Source organism: Fringilla coelebs (genome assembly GCF_963513975.1).
Source record: "Fringilla coelebs genome assembly, chromosome: 7".
Lineage (NCBI taxonomy): Eukaryota > Metazoa > Chordata > Aves > Passeriformes > Fringillidae > Fringilla > Fringilla coelebs.
The window spans coordinates 30,733,712-30,752,438 of NC_140035.1; positions in this window are offsets into that span (position 1 = coordinate 30,733,712).

An 18,727-nucleotide genomic window follows, 5' to 3' on the forward strand; every position below is an offset into this window, starting at 1 on the left:
GCAGCATCAAATCATGTACAACCACAGAGAAGTATTAATTATACCAAAGCTTTTTAGGAAACACCCCCATTCCAAAGGAAAGATTCCAGAATGATAGCTGAGCCAACTAAAATAGCATTTTCAATTTTTCAAAAATAAAAGCTATGCTAAAACTGAGAGGCTTCGTAAGAGAGGCTGCAAACAGACACCCTGGGTAAAGCATTCCTGCTTTTGGGGAGTTCTTGACACCCAAACTACTGTACAATAGACACAAGCATGCCTGGGCATCCCCTCTGTGAGGCTGTCACAGAGCTCACGCCTGGCTGGGGCTGGCAAACAGCACCCCAGGACTCGCAGGAGTCTCCTGGCCCTGATGGGGACAGGCCTGGGGACACAAGGCTCATGCTGGCCCTGGCTTGTCCTACAGCAGCAGGCTAAAAGCCAGGGGTGCTGCAGGGCTGGGCACTGTGCTCGTGCCCCTCACTGCAGTCAGCACTCACTTTCAGTGCCTGTGCTGAGCTCTGGCTAAGTCTCCCATCTATTTAGGCAGGTTTTATAGAATCAGAGAATCATTTAGATTGGAAAAGACCTCCGAGGTCATCAAGTCCAGCTGATAACCTGGCACTGCCAAGTCCACCACACCCCAAAAACATGTCCCTTCGTGCCACACCTACACAGCTTTTCAATACCTCCAGGGATGGTGACTCCACCACTGCCCTGTGCAGATTGTTACAATGCTTGGCCATCCCTTTGATGAAGGATTTTTTTCTAATATTCAACCTAAACCTCTCCTGGCACAACCTGAGGTATTTTCCCCTGGATCTGTTGCTGTTGTTTGGGAGAAGAGGCCAAGCCATCTCACTACAGCCTCCTTTCAGGTAGTTCTAGGGAACAGTAAGGTCTCCCCTGAGCTTGCTTTTCTCCAGACTGGACACCCCCAGCTCCCTCAGCCCCTCCTTACATGACTGACTCCCTAATCCCTTCACCCAGCTCTACTGCCTGCTCCTGGGCACAACTGCAGCACCTTATTTCCAAGCAAGCCTCCAGTTGTCAAGTAGGTTTCTAACACACTTCCAGTCAGTCATTGACTTGCCAAGGAATTTCTTGCAGTGCTTTCAAAGCCAAAGAAAACACTGCACTGGTAACATTCATCAAGGGAAGCACCACTGTAACTGTAGCTGCTGGTCACAGATTATCCATGTGCTGGAGGGGCTGTGCAGGGCAGGCAGAGCCAGGGGATGGACAGGTACACAAAAATAAGAACAACATCCCTCTGGCTCCTCCAGTGGCTGGGAAACCTTCCCTAGCCTGGAAAGCTGCGAAACAGGGAGCAGGCAGACACCCCTGCACACAGCACCAACAAAATCCAGCAGCTCCTTGTATGAAACGACTGCTGCTAGAGCTGTTGTGACCACCCAACAACAGCACAAGATATTACACTCATTACTTGCAAACAGTCCACCTGTGAATTAAAAACCCCACATCTGTCACTAATTATTGCCTTGGGGCCTGGAGAAAGCATTGTGCTGCCAAGTGCTGGGTGCAGGGTTTGTACACACTGTGTGTGCTGTGTCATTTCATCCTGCTCTAATGGGACCCCCTGCTCCCTTAGAGACCAAAGGCAGAATTTCTGGGACTGGGGTGCAACAGGAGACCAAAGCTCAATCCTTAGCAACAGTAGCCAGGGCAGGCAACCTCAGGTCCTCGCAAGTGTGATTTTTAAGTGACAAGGACCCCAGGCAGGATTAATGCCCTTGGGCACTCAGCACATGCTGCAAGGGTAGGTCTGAGGAGCTCGACCCAAAACCTCTTAAAGCTGGTGACACTTGGCCCTCTGGTTTCAAGGAGCTTTGACTTGGGACCTGCTGACCTGGGCAGATCTTGTGCAAATGTTTTATTACTGTTTTAGCTCATCTGTAGGTGGCCAGAGGAGAAAATCAAATAAACTCCTAGCCCTGAGAATTAAAACAAGATGAAGTACTGGAAAGGCATGGTTACCTTGCATTAACACAGTGGTATTGCTACAACAGTGACTTTTAAACTACATCCTGTTTTTAAACAAGAATTTTGTGACTAAATTATAAATATCTTTGTATAGGCTTATGCCTACTGTGCTCTTTATTATTCTAGCCTGGTTTCTAATGCAAGTTTCTACTTTTATCTTCAGCTTTTAAATGAATGCAGCTCCCACTGAGCAACTTGGTGCCGTGGGGCAGACATTCCACAGGCTGCAAGCACAGCTGGTGCCTGACTGGATCACTTCACTGCATCCCAAGAGATAACAGTCTGGTCTAGTGCACTGCTCATCTCCTGTGCCACCACCCAACAACAAGTTTGTCCTGAGCAGCACCTCAGTGTGATGTGGCAGGGACAGGGAGCTAAGGAGAGGGTGATACATGTGACAAGAATCTCGAGCCCATATTTATTTCTAGGTGCCAAAACAGATTTAATATTTTATTAGCTGTGGAGTTTGTAAGACAGCTGATTATGCTGAGCTGAGGCAAAGCAGTCAGTGTTTTTAAATGCAGAGCATCCATTTGAAATGACTACAGCCAGGCATGGGCTAGGCAGTCAATGAAATATTTAGCTTGTAAAGTATTTCAGCCTGCAAGGCTGGGGCCAGACATGGGTGCTGTAATGTTGAAAACCACAATACCCAAATCTGAGGTGCCCCAGCCCTCAACATGGAGGCCTCAGAGGTCTCCCAGGGAGTGGGGCTATGGGGCTTCAAGGTCCCCCCCCCGTACCAGGGTGCAGGAGCCCTTGTTGGACACGGACTAGTTTGGGAGGGCACAGGCATCAAAGCCTTTCCTGCAACTACACTTGCTGGATAATGCTGCCTCTTGCACCCTTCTCCCAGATTTCAGTGTCTGAAAGCATTTTCCTGTAGGGGTAAGGAAAGCACTCTCCCCTCCAGAAGAAATAGCTTTAAAGCAAGTTTGACTTTTTGTTGTCATAAGACCTGGTATTTATTTTATTAGCTATTTTTGTTCATTATTTGCTTATTGGAGTTTGCTAGTTCTTCCTATAATGTAGCCCAAACCCTCTAAATTCTTGGCATGCCCTGCTCTGTGTGCACGTGTTCACCTCAGAGTGATGTGGATGCAGCATCAATCCAGCTGCAATGGGGAAAACTGGTGCAAACTGAACCACAGAAGTCAGGGAATGGTGTTAGCACTGGAACTGCTGGAATGGTACCCAGACAGAATGGCTCAGCTATGCTAAAACTTCAGAGGAACCTGGCTAAGAAACTGCTAACCTACTTCTTTTGGGTTAAAATTTGTAACTTAACAACCTCTGCACCAGATGGCAAAGTTTTAATGAGGTTGTCCAAGGGTAACAGAATAAATGAAATCTGGTTTCTCCCTCCCTCTGACACAATTTCACAGTTCCTGCCCTTGCTACCCTTCTTAGTTCCTCCACGTCTGTGAACCCCCCTCCAAGCCTTCAATTCCTCTTCTCTGTCTCACACACCCACAATATCCTACTCTCATTTCTGGACTACTCACATGCACTTCTGGCTCAGCTCCCTCCCATTTCACCTGTAAATAGTGCCCAATTTCCAGTAACCCCAGCTTTCTTCCACATCTTCTGACCTGAGCTGTGTGGTTGGCAGCAGTAGCACCTGCTCAGGTTTTGTCAAGGTGCTGCTCAGATGCTCAGTCCATCCACCCTGCTCACCACAGATGCTGGGTGAGATTCCCCCTGCCTTGCCTTTCCAACAGAAAGCAGAGAAAACACAATCATTTTTCCCAAGCAGTGCTTAAGTTCATTTAAGAACCCACTGACAAGTCACTGATGTGGCATTCAAAAAAGGACTACAAGACCCTATGAATTTATCCAAATCCAACCAGCAATTCAATCCCTAGTCAGAGGTCACAGGCTGAAACACTTGCTCTGTTTCTCAATTCATTTTTAACTGCACAAACAGACCCTGGTATTAGGGAGGGCTTCACTGAGGCACATATTTCTAATTCAGCTGAAGAATTAAAGGGAAGCCATGACAAGCACTCTCTGCCCCAGGAGCTCCCCCCAGCATGCCCACAGCCACAGGGTGACTTTACCAAATCTATTCATACGTGCAGTAATCCACTAACTGCACGGGTTGGAAAATGTTGCACAGTCTGAGAAGAACCAATATAAAGTCTAAAGAGGTATAAAGCCCTGAAAATTTTTGTTATTGACTGAAACCTCCTAGTAATCTAAAAGCCTTCAAGTTGTACCTGATATGCTGTGAATACCTTCTAATATGTACTTCAGTAGAGTTTCAGAATTAAGCCCATGATGCAAAGAAGGTCACTGCAACACAGCTTTATAGACTAAGGAACCACCATCTAAATAAAGGCTCTATTTTTAAAAGCTTTGTGCATGGGAAAGGTGTTGTTTTCCTCAGCTATGGATTTTTCTTTTGTTTACCTAATTCTTCTTTCATTATACACTGTTCTCAGCTGCTCTTGCTGTTCTACACAAAACCAAGATTTACCAAAGCCATTTCTCAGAGCTTTTATTCTCTTAAAATATTTCCTTGGTGTTTGCAACCACGTTGATTAAAAGTAAGGCCAAATATGATTGCAGGATGCCCCAGCACATGCCATGGCAGTCCCTCAGTGCTGCCCTAGTTTTCAACTCTGTTACTACCAAAAGTACATGACAGTGGGGATTGCACGACTGCTCCAAACCTTAGGGCACAACATTGATTTCTAGATCATGATTATTTTTGGAATGTCCCATCCTCCTGCTCTCAAAAAAAGGCTTGATAGCTTTTACATTTAAGTTAAAATACAATAGAATATAGATGTAAAGCCTAATTCCACCTTCTTGTATGAAGAGATCCTGAATATTTAAAATAGTTTTAACATGTTGCTATTAGTTTTACTTCTTTTGGTGTTAGCTGGATGTGCATATACTGCTAAAACTCAAAGGAAAAACACAAAATCAGTGTGTGCACTGAACTCTGTACCCATTAAAGAAATCCCAGCCCTTTGTGATTATCACAGTGAGACATTTGGGAAGGACTTGTTTTTTTGGCGGGGGGGTGGTTTATGATAAAAGGCCTCATTTAGCAGCAGAATTTAAAGAACATGCTCAGTTTCACCCATGTACTTACACTTCAGTGTGTCCTGCAGGATTCATTGGATAGGGGCTGAGTTGCAGAAATTCATTTCATCCAGTCAGCAACACCTGTGCAAAGATATTTAGAACTGCTTAAGTCACCGAATTTGCAAAAATTTCCAGGAAAAAAACCCAACATTATCTACTTAGATGCTTGAAAATGTACTAAGAAGATAATTATGACAAAGTTATACTATAAAGGCACTCTGCTCAAAAATATGAGATAGAATATGTGGGATTTTTTCCTCCCATAGAACAACCTATACTTAGCATTAAAGTAAAAAAGAAGAAACCAGAATCACAGAATTATTTAGTCTGAGAAGCTTCTAAGCTAATCAAGAAGAGGATTAAAATAAATTTGTGCTGTTTCTACACAGCACAAATGTTTATCCAACTGAATGTAATAGTTGTTAGATCCTGTTGTTTCAATTTGTGTAATTAACCCAGAAATTATTAGAAAAATTTTAATGGAAATTATTTGGGCAAATTTAGGAATCTTTAAAATGAAATTTTTGCTCCTGGGGCTTTCCAGGTTTTGTGTCCTGGAATGGACAGTGGTGCTGACTCCCCTGGGTCTCTCCAAACTCTCCCCAGGGTCAGTAAGGACAATGTCTCTGAGTAACCACAGAGCAAAGACACCCAAGGAATTCAGAAGCAGACAAGAAATTGAGTATTAATTCTGACTGGAGATGACAGTTTTCCAGAAGAGGGGAATTTCTTCCAGCAGGGGGAGATTGCAGTGAGCCCGACCTGGGCTCTGCACTGCCAGAGGAGTGCAGCCTGCTCCCCTGCTCACACTGACCTCGGGTCCAGGGCTGATCTGGAGGCCATAGCAAGAACTAGGGTTGTTTTCCCTAAGAAACCTTTCTGCATGAGGGCTCCTTCCGTGGCGTCCACAGAAGCCGGGTGCTAAATCACCACAGCAGCACCGCACATTCATGGAGGAGCAAAACAGAAACAGCAGCAATAACCCCCCTCTCCCTGGGAGCTCTGTCCGGGGAAGAGGCAGCTCTAGCTTTTGTTCAGTCTGTTTATGAAACTGAAGATTGTGTTTGGCAGGAGGGCACAGTGAGTCTGAGCACACACTGACTGGGAGAGGCAAAGTGCACGCCCAGGGTCCAGCAGCAGCCCTGATGTGGTTTGCACCAGCCTGTGCTCTCAGGCACTTACCTCCTGCTGAGCAGAGGCCATCCCTATCCCATGTGCAGGGCTGGAAAACATAATTAGATATAATAAATACCAAATCTTATTCACATTTTTTTCAAATAAGGCAGCATACCAGCCACAGAATATTCCTAATTTATATGCAAGTCCTCTTTTACTTCATTTTTTATCAGTACCTAACAGCACTAAGGCATGAAGCCTAGGCAGACATGCAAACTGCAGCCCTGGAAAACCCAGGCAGCAGCACAGCAAGAGGATTAACCAAACATGAGGCATTAGAATATTGCAAAGAGGATCAAAAGAGATTTGTGACTGAAAAGCCACCCACCAGAATTACAGTCAGCTGAGAAGCTGGACTGAGAGAAAGTGGGTAAATGTTTTGCATTTAGATGTCTGCTAGAATAAACTTCAACTTCAGGATGTGCACTGCAATACAACACCAGATCAGGCTTCCCTGTGGCATGGAGATGCAAACAAAGCCACTTTCTTTCTACACTGAAAATCATAGCTTTGTGACAGTCAGATATTAGCTGGAAAAAAGCAAGAACCACATTGAAATATGGTCGCTGGCATGCCTAAAACAAAGAGCCCTGAGGGCAGCAACAAAGCAGTTGCTGTACAAAAACTGCCATACAAAAGGAAACAACGCAGAGAAGTAAGAGGAACTTAGGGCCTAATCTTGCCACAACATTTCCTTCTACAAAATAAAAGTCACTGTTGGTGTTCCCACTCCAAAATGATATTAAAATTAATTATTAAACAGGAAATTGCCTCCCAGCAGAGATAAAGACAGACATCACTGCAGGCAAGGTTGTGGATCAGCAGAGCAGTGACACACTAAAACCCTGCTCCTACCAATTTTGTGACATCTGTGGACATTAATGTACTTAATGTAGGGAAGTCATGTGTTTCAGAGCAATGTTGTACCCACGTCTGCGTCTCCAAATTTTCACACTGAGATCAACATTATTATGAGCAACAACTCCTCCCTTTTCCTCCTCCTCTGCTTTGCTTTCACAGCTTGCTTTGGCTGCACCTGCCTATCTTTATGTCCATCCATAAATCTTTCCTTCCTCCTCCTTTCTTCAGATCCAGCAGGAGAGGGGAGGGCATGAGCAGCCAGGTGGGTGTGTGGCTGTTAACTGACCTTAACCCACCACATTATTTTATCCCAGCTTTGTTCAGAGTGAGGCACATCCTGCCCCTAGGAACCAGTTCTTCATGTGTTTTTAGGGACAAGGCCAAAGAAGATGAACGGGTGTGAAATGCAGAGTTTTTCCTAGTACCTACAGTAAGCCCCCAAACCAGGGGCTTTCTCTATCAGATCAGTTTCTCCACCTTGAAAGATTAAGCAGTACAAATATGTGAAAGGGTGAACTCTTGCTGCCACGAGAGCAGTGGTGATGGCTTTTGCTGCTTTAAGAGCCTGGACCACTTCTGTCAATGCTCCTTGAGGGCAGGCCTGCATCCCCCTGGCTTTCAGGGATATCACAGGCAGCCCATGGAGAGAGCACCAAAGAACTCTGTTCTGCCATGCAGAACTGGTCAGTGTGCTCAGGAGGTGGGCAATAAAACTGGCTCCCTTTGAGCACAGGACAAATGGATTTTCAAATTAGCCAGAAGAAATGAGCCAGAGGATGCCTTAGAAAGAAGCTGGGGTAGTGACTCCCTCAGAGGATACATTAAAGCAAAGACAGGGGACTGAAGGATACAGATGCTGAGGAATTGCAACCCTTGGGGAGATTTATGGGTGACTGAATCTGAGCTATTGCTGCTGTTGAAAACTTCCATTTCCTTAAATTGCCTTGCTGGCTGAACTCAAGCCCTCTGTACTGTTTCTCATACACCAACATCACCTTTTGCAGCGCTAATGGCAAATAAATTCCTTTATAAAGTCACAAAATTACTTCAACTGTCACTGAAATGAAAAGATAAATTTGAAATTAATTTTTAGAAGAGTCTAATTTACCAACAATGTCATCATTATTACCTCACATAATAAATAATTTGATATCTCTAGACATTATTCAATACCCAAATGATCTTATCTGAGATAGCATCCAATATTAAATGTCCTTACCACTCTATCATTAGGTTTTTCAGCTGCATCATCTTCAAATCAGAACTCTTGTACACAGGGAAATTTATGACATTATATAGATCAACTAGAAAGATACAATAATAGTTTTTAGAGGTCATAACTAGAAATATTACCTCTAACCACATAATGGCAAAGAAGAAAGTAACAAATTTAATTCATGCTATCGGTAGATGCCCATACACATAACTTTGCAATCTGATTTCAAGAGAAAAAAATAACTTTTAACAGGGGAAAAGTCATCTATTTGGGGGGACACAGCTGTCTTGAGGACAACATAAGCAATAGAACAACTCTGCTGAAATAATGTTAGTTATGGATGGTCTGTGTAACACTTACTCAATGCTCAGAGATTCCACAGAGCTCATACTTCAGGAGCCCTTTTGGAACTAGAGTTCTGCTTCAAGTCTCATTTTTTCCCAATTTCTCATTAATTTTATGATACCCATTCCTATGTTAAATATAGCAGTGGAAAGAATATTTCAGCTGGAATATGGAGTTAGATGGCATAAGATTGCTACACATTTACTTCATTAAGGCAGGGCTTTGAAGAAAAGCTAATCTTGAGTGCATGTAAAAAAAATTTACCACTAAAAAGGCTCAAAGTATTTGATCTGTTAATATGCATCATTCTAAACAGGCAATTGAAGCTTAAGATCATCTACTGTTAAAAAGATCTAAAAATTGAGAAAGCATGATTTGAATAGTAAAGGGTTTATGGCATAAGCTTTGGGATGGAATAACAGCAGGATGAATACCTCAGTTTTAGTGTTAATTGAGATACAGTGTTCACCTTTGACAGGAGGTGGGTGCACCTACAGCTTTGGGAGTGGCAGAGGCTGCTGAGCTGAGCCAGGGCTGGAGCTAGGGGCAGGTCAGACGTACAGTAAAAACAAACATCCACAAGTACACGGCCAATGTGCCCTGAGAAGTGATGCCTAAGCACTGGGTTAGGCAAAGACAAATAGGGTTTAGGCTGCAAGAAAACTTGGATCTAAGGCAAAATCTTGTCTACAGAAGCCTGCCAAAAAACCACCAAGGCTCCAAAATTTATCTGTGGAAGTTTAATGGCGGGAGCTCCAATCTCTATCCATTTTCCAGCCAGGTCTGGCTTACAAAAGAGCATACCTTGGGCAGTATGAACTGATGCCTGGTTTTGTTATCCAAGCAGAAGTATATTTGAGAAAAATGTCATGAGTATTACATGAGAATGAAACCTCTTTGGATAAGCCTCTGGCTATTTAAGGGTGCAGATATCCTGTATCACATTGGTTTGGGATGTGGCTCTGAGTTTTAATGAGGACAGATATGCACAGACAAACACATGCACACACATGGAGTTTTGTAGCCTAATAATCTATAATCCAATAGCTCCTAAAACTAGAACATGCCTTGCAGGGGTTTTCAGTAGGATTATATAGTTATGTTTTAATAAAGTAGTTAATATAGGAAAATAAAATAATCTCTGAGAGACAAATTTACAAAAAACCCAGGAAGGCCATTTGATCCCAGGTGATCTCCCAACAACCCTAAAGCTTAATATTATCTCGAATAACTTCTCACTCTCTTTCTGGCTGTCCCTTCTTCCCCCTTCCCTCAAGTCAGAAGTCTGCTTTTTGATGTCTGAATGAAAGATTGTTCATCTCACACAGTTCGAAGTTCAAGATCCTGCTCGTATGTGGCATGACCTCTTACTAGCTGGAAAACTTTACTCAAATACAGGCTTTGTGATGAGAGGCCAACAATTGGATGCAGTTTCCACAGCAAAACTTGTGTCATTTAGCTTCAAAAAAAGCCTGCATTTAGTGAACTAAAGGAATTGTTCGGCTAAGAGCTCACAAACACACACAGTCTGACAAATTCTTTTCACCCAGCGTCAACAGTATCCACAGACAGACAGGCATTTCAAGCCTCACTTCTTCTGAATCAGACAGGATAAATCAGGATGGATAGTTTCAGCCAAACAAGAACATTTAGAGGTTTTATGTATCTCATCTAGGAACAGTATCACATAGTATTAGTAAATAAATAAATAACTAATCCACAAATAAATAAATAAATTACAAAATATGATCCTTTGAGCTTCATCAGTCACCTTTTCTATACCAGAAAAAGATCCTGGGCCATTTCATCTTGTTTGTGGCTGTGAACAATTTCATACCTATTTATTATTGCCTTGATTTTAATTAATAAAGGAATTAATAAGATTTTTTTCTTCAGAAGTCTTTGGACAGAATTGATGTAAAATATACTAGATAGAGACCTACTATAAGTAAAAATAATTTTGAACAAAGATGTAGCTGCTGAATTCACTTCTGAGATTTCCTGCAGGCTTACAATACAAGCACTCCACTCCAAACATACTGACAGGCACAATAAATTAATGACTTGTATTTATGAATATAACAATATTTCATGGCTGGCACATACACGCTGCTATCACATCATACTGTCATAATATTTGTTTGATGTTCATATAAGGGCACAGTTAAGAAGAGAGTGTTCATCACCTTTTTATTAAGGTGACAAAAAAATGAGAACCATCTCTCACTTGGAAGAAGCTTGTTTGGAAATAATTTGAAACACTAGCCCTCTCAGGAGAGGCAGCAAAAATATCTCTTCTATCATCTTACAAGAGTAGCCTGTGAGCCACGTTAATCATCTTGGACTGAAATTTATAACAACATATGGAAGACTTGCCTCACTATTATTAGAAGTTGCAAGTTTCATACGTGTTCCTCAACTAATTTAAGGGTCACTCCTGCTTCGAACATTATACCCCAAGTAATAAGGGCTATAACAGGTCATTTGCATTCAGGAAATTATTTTTGGAAGAAGCTCCTGCTTGATGCAAAAGGGCAAAGGACACTGGAAACTAAAGTCTAGAGTTGACTTCTCTTGGGCCCTGATCCACACAGCTTTTGCAAGTCCATATGATCTTTTAATTCACTTTTAAAGGATTTTGATAACATCGCCTTTGGAATATTTTGTCTTCTGTGATATTTTGCCAGGTTTTATTGGTATTTACTCATGGCTTTGTGTATGTGCTTCTTAAAGAACAGAACTGCACACAAGATTTGATCTCTACAACCAGCATTGTGACTTTCTTGTACCTTTACCATGCTTCAAGTATACTGTTATTTCATCTTTAGAAAGGAGAAAGCCACTTCATATTATGATATCTCTGATTTGGACTCTGTCTGTATTACAGGCATGAATAAAGAATTTAGTGAAAAGCTGTCTGCATCCTTTTGGGTATTGATACAGCTTCTCAGTTCTCCCTAGGAGAAAACTACAAGCAAGGTTTTGTGCTCCCCCCTGCAGTGAATTTGATGGCGTTAGAAATGTTTACATTGGCACATAGATGATGATACCATTGCACTGCAATTGTATCCATACCCCACCCTTCTCCCCAAAATCAAAACCCCCCAAGCTCAGTCCTACAGCCATGAAAAGCCATTTTGGAAGGTTCTCAGCCAATTCCAAAAGTCATCACTGAGCATCAGTCAAGTGAACAAAGTCTGTTTATTTAGGCTCTGAAACACTTCTTTTTCCTCATGAATTTTCTTTAAATATAGGCATGCTGCTCCCACACTCAAGCATACAGCAGATGGAAAATAAATTTATTCTGGCTTATTTCCTGAACACTGAGCATGCAGCAGGCAAAATCACAGGTGGTGGTGTATACGCTGTCTGCATGATACACCACTGGGTAGTAGTAAAAATAATGTTACATTTTACTTTTACCCTGTGAGGAAAAGTACATTTCAGATCTTCTTGAGGAAATAAAACCTTGTCTTTGAAAAATTTTGGGTTCTTATCCACCGTTGATTTATATTTAAGGGATGTCCCTGATAGAAGTTTTTAGAATTCTAATTATCTCCTCAGTAAACTCAAGTGCAGTATTTAAAACTATTACATGACTTAAAAAAATGTAATAACACATTGTTTGCACAAATCTGACCTATGCAAATCTGGTTTTACATTCAAGACATTTCCATGTTCTAGAAGTAGTCAGAACCACCCAATGTGGAATAATTTAGTGCTGCTTTTTAAGAGCCACAGTTCTCATGAGGTTTGGCCATAGCTAAATGGGAAGCACTTTGAGGAAAATGCTTTCATTCTGCCTTCCAGTTAGACAAACCTATGGAGCAAACTGTTCAGCTGGGAGTACTCAGTCAGCCAAAGGAACAACTGAATTACCTACAAATCTTACAGGGTTCCATGTTTATTATTCTTTAAAAAAACTGTTATTATTCAATGAGCATGCCACTGTGTATAGCTTAATTAAAAACTTCTCTTCAACATGCAGGAGCTTTTTTTTGTAACTTCCAAATACTGGTGTGTAGAATGAGTAAATATAGGACAGCTCTGGTTTATCTACATCTGTCTAATCTATGTTACCTTGCAAGAAACTCTGTAGACATTTGCAGAATATTGTTGATTACTCCATCTTCAGAGAAAGAAACTCCTTGCAGTGTAACCCTAGAGAAGGGAGACAAAAATTATATAGAGCTGAAGCACCAATACCTAAAAAGCAGAGCTATTTACTATAGAAAAAAAAAAAAAGAACAAAATAAATTATCTTAAGTTATGCATGGAAAGAGAAGGAAGATAAGAAATCACTGATTTCTCATAAAAATAAATAAATTTTTAAAAGGGTATAATAGATCATATAATGGAATGGAAAGAAAAGAGACTCCATAGGGGTTAAAAAGGCAATACCTTATACATAATGAGCTCATAGGAGATGCCACCATTGTAATGGATTTAGAGCACCCAGATTTACTACAATGTGCACCTCAAAGCTTGGAAAGGATTTTTGATCTCATGCTTTGACACTAAAGCCAGCCTTTAGCAGAGCTCAAGGTGTGAGGTGGCAGATTCTTTTGCAGGCTTGCTGAGATTCCTTGAGGATTATGCAGTTTCCTAGCACCCATTATTTTGGTAATATAAAAAAAGACCTGGTTATAGTCAAACAAGGACAGGTTATGTCTCATTTCACAGCCTCAGCCAAAGTTGGTGAGGTATTAATTAAACAGCAGAAAACAGAAAAGTACATGTTTCTTAGAACATACAGCTTAAAGACAGTTTCCCTGGAAAACAAAAGACAGTGGTGAAAACCAGAAGAGAGAATGGAAAGGTAAAGAGGGAATAGCAGCTCAAGTAACAAAGTTTGCATTCCCTGTAGCCATGTTTCCCTTCATACCTTGAATCTGATGAAAAAGAAGCCCATAAATTTTAAGGAATTATCAATTAGTAAGCACAGAAATATAAATCAACTGAATGTTAATGCTTAGGATCCTAAATGGCTGAATTAAAACAAAGAATACAACCCTTAGAGTCAGCAATGAGATATTGAAAAGATATTTGAAGTACATCATTACAAAAGCAAAGAAACCTTACCAGGTTTGTCTGAAGGGGAATGAAAGCAACGTGAATTCCTGGTTCCCAAGGATTTTACCATGTGGATGCAAAGCCTGCTGTGCAGGCCTGAGACTCCTCAGACACTCACAAGAACTGCCCCAACCCCATTAGCTTTTTGGTTGAGTACAACTCATTAAGAAGATTTATGTTTTATTGTGGTTCTCTATTTAAATACCTGCTCTTACTGTATCATTTGTAGAGTGCCAAAAGAGATTTTCCAGGAAAACCCCAAACCAAATCCACTCTATTTTATAATGGCTACTGGAAATTTGTGAATGGAGTACCTGGATGCAAACTGTGATGGATATTTGCCCTGTGCTGTGGGGGGCAAATGAACCAGCGCAGATAAGACAAAAATCATTTAAGTTCTTTAGCCACGTCTCAGATCATCCTTCATCACCAGCTGAGCTGAGTGCCAGTGTATTTGGGCAAGCTGGTTCCAGGTCCTCATTTTTGCCCTTGCCTTTGGTTCCCTTCTTGGCACTTCTCAGGAATAAAAATATGTGAGGAAAGTGTCTCTCAAGGCAAAGCTGGAAAATGTACTTGTCCTCAGAGGAAATCTGACTTCCCCCAAATTAAAGCCCAAATAATACACTCCAAGCTCCATTCACTGCTAGAAGATAGAAAAATGTTTGTTTAGCATCACCACAACCTGCACCTGGGAGAAGAGGAGCCACTATTCCCATGCTCCATAGCTGTTACTTCACAAACCAGGCAGCTGCAAAGGGCATGTTGGTCTTCCCTTAACCTCCACAAGCTCCCAGGACTGGGAATGATTGTGTTGTGTGTTCTTGTGCTGAAAAAGAAACTCCATGGAGACAGTGCTGGGAGAAAACTGAGGAGAAAACACCTCCCTGCATCAATGGCTGATTTTCCTTACACTGCACAGAAAGAGGAAAAGTTTGGCCAGGCCACCATGACCCTTCTCATGTGAGGTGATCCTTTGGTGTGTTTCTGATAAGGGTGTGGGTTCCCTGATTGCCCCTCCCTCCAGCACAAGCATCCAGCTAGCCACACTCTGGTCCCATTGCCTGGTATTTTCCCAAGGAAGAAGGATATGGGAAAGGTTGACTGTGATTTATACACTGCAGATGGCAAACACACTCATTTGAGAGGGAAGAGGTGCATAAAGCATGACGGGTGTATTGTAGGAACTGCATATTAATGCCAGCTCCCAAAGAGCAGCTCTACCCCAGTGCCTGGCTCCAATGCTCCAGCTCAGGAAGATGGCTGTTTTCAGGAACTAAAACCCTTTCCAAATGCTGCAAACACTCAGAGCATTCTGGGGCTCTAATCCTTTATAAGCTAACTAAAAAGAACACACTTCATACCTTGCTGTATGGAGAAATTACTGACAGATGTGACTTTCTCACTGTCTGCAAACCACAAATTACACCATTGTAGTTAAAAACACTTTTCAGTTAGATCCTCTCTAGAAAATAAAAATTAAATTCTGGGCTATGCAGTGGGATTTGCTGGTATTCTGTTTCACTCTGGGCTAACACACCTTGGGGGCATTCAAAGAGCTTCTTGAAACACAGCACATCCTAATGCAAAACTAACATCCTTTCCCATGTAATATGCTTGTTGCAAATGACTCACAGAAGAGGATACAAGATTGCTTACCAGCTTTCCTGTTCTTGTTACTCTTTGTTAGTTCTAAGTGGCTGAAAGAACATGAAATGTAACCCTATACAGAGATGTTGAAATTTAAAAAAAAAAAGCCCAAAACCTCTGCATCTGAGTTATTATTAAAAACTGTTACTTTATATCAATATCAGGTGACTCTAAATGTTAGCCAGGGCTAGATGTTCCTATCACTAAATCATTAGCATTTCTGAGTACAGCATTATTCCTATCTGAACTGTAAATACACATTTCAGACCATTCCAGATCCATAATGAGACAAGTAATTCCTTCACATTATTTTGTTCTTGTAAGAAACATACAGAATTTGTCAGGTAGCACAGCTGTGGAAAATATTTTGTGCCATTATGATCCCCTAGCCAATGCCTGATTGACTGATGTGAAGAAAGGGCTATACAGAAAGGAAATCTCATTTCTCAAACCAGCCAGTGCAATGAGAAAGCTTTTGAGCAGAAACTGCCCTTTCACTTGAAGGTCTTATTAAACATATCTATGTGGAATATAGGTACACAAACCTATAATTACCTACAGGTGTACAAATGTAGAAAATTTTAAGACCATTTAGGATCTAGTGAAGTAATTTCTCTCTACCAAATTATTACTGGGATGTTAAAATTTACAACAATGCTTTCTCAGAGTTACTCATGTAAATCATTAGATGCATCAATTAAGGTTTAGAATTAGCAAAGCAGGCAACTGCACAATTCAATAGTTATTCATTAATTTTCCTTTGTTCTAGAGGCTTTGGACAAAATGACAAAATGGAACCATTTCTTAATGTTGAGCTACTTCAGTAAATAGTAGAAAGTGTAATAAAGTAATTTGATGCAGTCAATTTTATTTCCATTTTGCATTACATTCCTAATTGTACCATCAATCGCTTTTATTAGTATGCTCTGGATAGCCTTAAGTTTGGTCAAGTGATTATATTTTTAATTGATCATAACCTCAGCTTTGCATGCAGCAAGGCTTTTTTCTTCTCAAAACTTCAGAAGTAGTTGTGAAGTTCCTCAGATTTACGTACTGGAAAAACCCCGGTACAAAGTTCACTCGACATAAAAAAAGCTTTGTGTAGTTATCACAAAGTCAGTAGCAAACAAATAACTCTGTATCTGTTAATCAGGGTATCCATGGAATATTTTTCTCCATTAACTCTTCCAGATCTACTCACTAAAAGCCCTTCTCCAGCCTTCATAGTGCTGGGACATCTTAAAACCAAACTTTGAAGCAACAGCCACTGCAACAATTTCAGATTTCCTGTGTGAATTTCAACTTTTAAGCATCCTTTCAATCATTTGCATAGTCAACAGAGTATAAAAGGTTTACATGATTTCTGTGAATGTAGAGTATAGCCATGGATACAGCAATAGTTACTTCTAACTCTTCTACAGTTAACTCTTAAGCAGTTTTATATCTCTGCAGAATGGTAGAAGGGGTTTGAAAATCTGTTACTGAAGGTAAAAAAACCCTAAACAGGCAATACCCTTGTGGTTTATCCTTGTTTCCTATCAACCTGTTAGCTAATGCTGCCAACTAGCAGGATGGCGGAGAGAAAAACTTGAAATCCCAAGGATAAAAAAACCAAAACCAAAAGCAAACTTGTACATTTTTAAAGCATCAGCCTTTAAAATTGTTAGGAATTGGAAGTGTCTGCTAGAGCAGCCAGAGGCAATTCCCAAGAGAAAAAGGCAGTAAAGCTAAAGCTTTAGCCAGTATAGGCAGTTTTCCTTCAGTTGATACTCTTATGGGATGCTTCATAATGGAGCTCATAAATAGGGAACATCTTTACTGCATCAGCAGAGAGTGAACAACATATAAAGAAAGATATAAATAAAGCAGGAGAAGTAAAAGCTCAGTTTCTTCTTGGATGCCCCAATACCTTTAAACAGTTGTACTAGTTATGTAAAAATCCTTCAAAGGTACCTAATTTATTTTAAAAAACTCAGCATTTCTGGTTCTTTTCCTCCAAGTCAGAATCAAATACATCAAGAAATTTTACACAGTCTCTGATCTGCTCTTCGTCTTCTAAAACCCTAAAGCAGCTTATGTGATTTCCTGTCTCTGCATTATTTTGTACAGGGGTTTTCATAAAAATCTGATTCTTTGGGGTCTACTTTAAAAGAAGCAGCTTCCTCAGCCTTTTGTGCCTGATTTTTCCCATAATACAATTATGACTTTGTAGGGTTATATATTTGCAATATATTTTATCATAAGAAATAGCTGATTAATTTTTTGTATAGGATTATTAAAAATTTACATTACCAGCATTTTTAATGCCAGGGTTGAATCAGGTAGCCCAGCTCTAAGTTGTAAATTTGACCTTTGCTGATGAACATGCCAGATTCAAAGGCCTTCTTGGATGACTGCAGATCTGAATGTTGCTTGATTTCCTGGAGGATGTTCCACTACCACTTTTCATTCAATCCTAGTGACATTTGCCTCAAATTAGCCTGTCTAAAGCTGACCATAGACCAGCACAAGGCAGAAAGGAAAGAAGCTTAATTTTGCCATAACTTCATCCTATTGATGGAATTCACCTTCCTCAAAGGTCTTTGCTTATGAGCCAGCAGGGCTGACTGACAGAGCTTTAAACTAGACTTAAAGGGAGAGGGGGTAACATCAGGACTGGCAATGACAAGTTGTGGGATGACATGTCAGGGTTAGAGGGTTGGGATGCAAGTGAGAGCCCTGAGCTGGTGGCTACAGGACACGCTGGCTATGCTGGAGCAGACTTGAAATCTACAGAGATGAGCCAGGGGACTGTGAGGTGATCGGAGCCAAGATGGGAACACCAGAGAGTTTAAACCTCCTATGTATTAAAAAAAAAAAAGAAAAAAAAAAAGAAAAAAGAAAAGTAAAAAGAAAGAGGAAAAGCAAAAAGACTTCAGAGCAGCAGCCCTCGCTTCCCAGCAGCTGCTGTTCCAGAATAACCCAGCAGAGGACAGGCCACTCACACAAAATCACTGACCTCCTGGGGTGAAAATCCCTTCCGAAGAGCTGTGCCTCGGAGAAAATACAAGCATTCTTGTAGCTAGTGATGCTGGGACGAAGTTTGTGGTATTTCAAGCACTTTGATTGTGCAAATGCACAAGTGAAACCTCTCCAAGCACGGTAACAACTCTTGAGGGGAATCCAAGGTTTCCCATCAGTGATGCAGCAGCTGACGCACCTATTTTAAAAGACACTGAAGATGAAAGTCAGGATGAATGTCAGGAATTTTGGGTAAAAGCAAAAAACCTACAACTGTAAAGAAAGGAAAGAAAAGACAGCATCCATAAGAAGGACAGAACCCTTAGAATT